Below are 3,945 nucleotides of genomic sequence, written 5' to 3'. Positions count from 1 at the left end.
AAAGGGGGCTGCGGGTCTGGGCGCCCAGCCCGCGGGGCACCGGCTCTACCTGGTGGATTTCGCTAGTGTGTTTGCCCCCCAATGTTCTTCCCCGCCCGCTCGGGTTTCTTTCTTTCGGAGATTACAGTTGCTAGTAGAAGCTCTACCACCCGAGCAGAACTTGGGGGCGGGGGAGACTGCGGAGGAGTGGGGGGAGGCGGGTATTTATCCTGTGGAGACCATTAGCAAGCGTTACGCCCCCTCCGCGGCTCGGCGCTCTCGCACCTCTGCGGCCGCCCCCTCCCGCGAGCACCCTGGCGGCCGCCGCTGACCCGGGCGGATGCTGGCATTTCTTCCTCCGTGAGCGTGTCTAACCCTTACTGCATGTATCTCACTGCAGGCTGAACAAAGCTCAGGCTCAATTGTGTTTCCTGCTTGCCAGCCTCTTGACTCCCAAGCGCGTACCATTTCCACTTGATGTCATCACGCAGAAGGGGGTGAAAGGGACTCGGTGACAGATTCAGGTAACCCCCAACATCTGGGTCGCCGCCTGGGTGTCTCTGGGTCATTTGGCCCGACCGTGTTTGCCCGGGGCGGTCTGAATGGCTTCTGCACCACCCCTTTGCATTCCTGGGTTGAGGGGGGTGGGGTGGCATGAGCCGTGGTGGGGGCCGCGAAACTCCTGGTTCAGAGAATTTGCAAATGACTTCTTGGGTGAAAATGACTTCTTGGGTGAAGTCGTGGGGGCCCGGGCGTGTTTGGGGTTGTATGCATTTCTCTGATGAGAATTGTGATATAATCCACAGGACAGAGGGTTGTATCTGAATGTGGGATCTGGATGGGATCTGGTCAGCCACATGTCTGCTTTCTTATCTGTAGTCTAATTTATTTTGTTATCAATCTGTAAGCGGGATATTGTTTGCTGAAACGGAATGGTTGTAATCGACCATTGTAAATGTCACCAGAGCTCAGCGAAGGCACTGGTCTAATGTAGTGACCTTCTTATGAAATCATGTCGCTCCCTCATCCTTCCTTATTACATTGCTGGCAGTTTAAGGGGGGGCATGTGGGCAGTAAGTTACTGGGGAGCAGGACGAGAGGGTGTTGGGGCCGCAGAAAGAAAACAGAGAATATGGATCTTTAGTTAAGTTTCCATTTTTATAGCCGTGAACCATTAGGCTCTCAGTTCTGCTTTTTATCTTTAGGCTCTTGGTTCTTTTCCAAAAACTCTGGCCTGTTCTTTTCTTTCCAAGGATAGTTCCGTTTTGATGTCAGCCTAACCAGATCTGGGGTTATCTGGATGGAGCTCATTGGAAGCATAACCTTCAGGTGTATCAGGACACCTTGGCCCTGGCATTGTCTCCTAGAGGGCAGAGTGCTGAGTCTGCACAGGTAGCAGCGAGTGGGGATGCCAGAAGGGGCCGGAGTGTGTCTGGGCAGAAAGGGTCGCTGTGCCTTCTGCCTGGCACTGCAATAGCAGCAGCCAGTGTCGTGGTCGCTGCTCTCGTCACCATTTTCTCCCCCCAAGCCTTTGAAAATAAAACCTAAAAACTTGCAAGGTGTGTCATTCTCCTACAGTAGTTCTGTTTTGAAAGGTGACTTTAAAAATCCCAAAGTGACACTGGCATCTCCTTCCACTAGGAGCATCAGGGACTCCCCAGGAGAAGTAGATGATCAGCTGGAAACAGCTGGAACAAAGGCCAGCGCTTTGCAAACACCAGATTTGTAATAGTGCTGGGATCGAGGTATTCTGACAAGTAATTTTTATGTCAGCAATAATGCAGGGTGTGTGCTGTGTTCCTGCAAGAGGAAACGCCACGTGATGGGATAATAGGGAGTGTAATAATGCAATAGAAACAAAGGTGTGGTTTTTTTTTTTAATAGAAAAAATAAATACCTCACACACAAAATTCCACATGGGAAAACATCTACCTGCACATGTAAATGCACGTTCACGGCAAAGATAGCAGAGTGCTGTTTGAGGTCTCCCTGTGGTTGTAATGGTGTACAGTAATAAATCATAATAAAGTGTTGTACTGATGTGTAATCTTGTTTAAGGTGGAGACTCCCCACCCCCCTGTGTCTGCAGTTGCGCGCTTAGCTTTGGCGTGGAGGAGCCCTGGAGGTCATTAGGCCAACCTTTGCCTCCAGTGCTCGAGTCCTGGCACATTTGACTCACTCGGCGCATCTTCATGAACACCTGCTAGGTAATGGACTCCAAGATAGGTGCGGGGCTGAGGGGTGGGGAGCGTGGAGGAACCACCGCGGTGAGGATAATTCCGTCAGGGCAGCTAGAGAGGGGAGCCAAGAGTGGTGTTGGACTTGTGAGTGAGGAGCAGGCTCTCTTGCGCCTCTTGAGTGCCCCTTTCATCCTGGAGCTCACTGCTTGTAACTGGCTGGACCTGTTGTCAGAAGGTGACCTTTTCTTCAGTCCCAAGTCCCCAGCGGAATCCCTCATGAAGGGTTGGTGCTCACCACGGTTGAGAGGTCACCCTGTTTTCACAGAGCGCTGCAGGAACCTGTCTGTCCTGTCTGCGCCTTCAAGGTGTTTTTGCGTTCCCCTCTGCACTGTAAGTTTGAAGCAGTTTCTGCTTCTCTGTTTAATCTGTAGAAGACGGGAGGGGAGGGGCTGTTGCCGTGTCCCACTTTTAGACAGTATGTGTGGCTCGGGCGGCCTGCAGTAATAACGAGCCGCCCCGGTGGTTCAACCTGGTGTCATGCTTTAGGGCCGGCATGCTCTGCAGGTGTGTCTTGCTCACGGGGGTCACTCAAGGACACATGCGATAGAGGCGCCATGACGGTGTGCTCTTGCTGTATCACCCCGGCCTGGGAGGGAGGGGTGCTCTAGAGGATCCTGCTCCCGCAATGACATGCTCTGAGCCAGAAGTGACTCACTTTGCTTTGGCAGGAGCTGTTCATGTGACACCCCCACCCCGACCTCCCCAATTTGGCCACAATTCAGTTTTTCTGGTACTGAAAATGGGAGAACTGGAGGTAGGTAAACAGCACCAATGGCTTCACGTGTGACGGGACCAAGAGCTCCCTCTGCTCAGCGTTAGTGCAGCAAAGCCATTGGGTGTCCTACCGGTGCCTACCTGATGAACGAGGGATATGTATCTTCAGAAACCTGGTTCTTCTCTGACCTGCTTTTACTCATATGTTATTATCTTTACTAACATCATTGTATGCGGGCTAGCAAATAAAAATTTCAGCTTTCTTTCTTTATGCCCATTTTGAGTTGTTGTTTACTTTGAAGTGATAGACCAGGAGAAGTTGAGATTTCTGAGGCTGGTCGTGGGAAGTTCTGTGCTTAGCATTATGTAATGGAGAGGTGTTAGCGACTTCCTCTCCTTTGCCATCTGCCTCTTGTCTAAGACTTCCTGAGTGTTTTGGAGCAGCTCTGTGTGTAGAAAAACATGGGCCCTCCTGGGCCGGGAGTCACCTAATAGGTGTTGACGGAATGTGGGTAGTCTGGTCCCCTCTGGTTACTTTGAAGTTTTGAAAAAGCAGAAGCAGCTGAGTAAGAGACTTCCCTGCCCCCAAGGCTGATAAAACACACAAAGATTCTGGGGCATTGAAGTTAGATCAACAAGCGTGTTGACAACACTGAAGACCAGTTTTAAAGTGCTCCTGGTCTCATGCTCCCTAAAAGTAGTGGGGTGCTGTGCATAAGCAGGCCCTTGCGGTGGGGACAGCTGCTCACCCCACTGTCTTTGTTCATGTTGTGAGAAATACATGCATGCGTTAGAGGAGGCTTTGGCTGTGTGGGGACTTTCAGTGTGTGTTGGATCTTAACAAACTGGTTTCCCTTCTGATACTGTTAGTAATAGTGTCAACAGTCACCTCGTGGAAGACATTTTATAAACAGCTCTCCAGGAGCTGACAGACCACCCAGAGGTGACACAGGGAGCTGACAGCCCACCCATAGGTGACACGGTGAGCTGACAGCCCACCCATAGGTGACAC

At 51.3% G+C, this 3,945-nt stretch overlaps 1 protein-coding gene across 1 annotated transcript in view; it reads left to right on the top strand.

Annotated features, from left to right (window-relative positions):
- The first annotated feature begins 379 nt into the window (after window positions 1–379).
- Window positions 380–3,945, top strand: part of RNF152 (ring finger protein 152) — a 67,655-nt gene continuing 64,089 nt past the window's right edge. Inside the window, exon 1 of the mRNA XM_012725827.1 lies at window positions 380–503. The gene's annotated coding sequence lies outside the window, so the exon portion shown is untranslated. The remainder of the gene's footprint in view (window positions 504–3,945) is intronic.

This window comes from Condylura cristata, unplaced genomic scaffold (assembly GCF_000260355.1).
Source record: "Condylura cristata isolate star-nosed mole 26May11 unplaced genomic scaffold, ConCri1.0 scaffold00016, whole genome shotgun sequence".
In the NCBI taxonomy this organism is placed as follows: domain Eukaryota; kingdom Metazoa; phylum Chordata; class Mammalia; order Eulipotyphla; family Talpidae; genus Condylura; species Condylura cristata.
The sequence above is the reverse complement of the archived record's forward strand: the minus strand, read 5'-3'. Positions and strand labels throughout refer to the sequence as shown.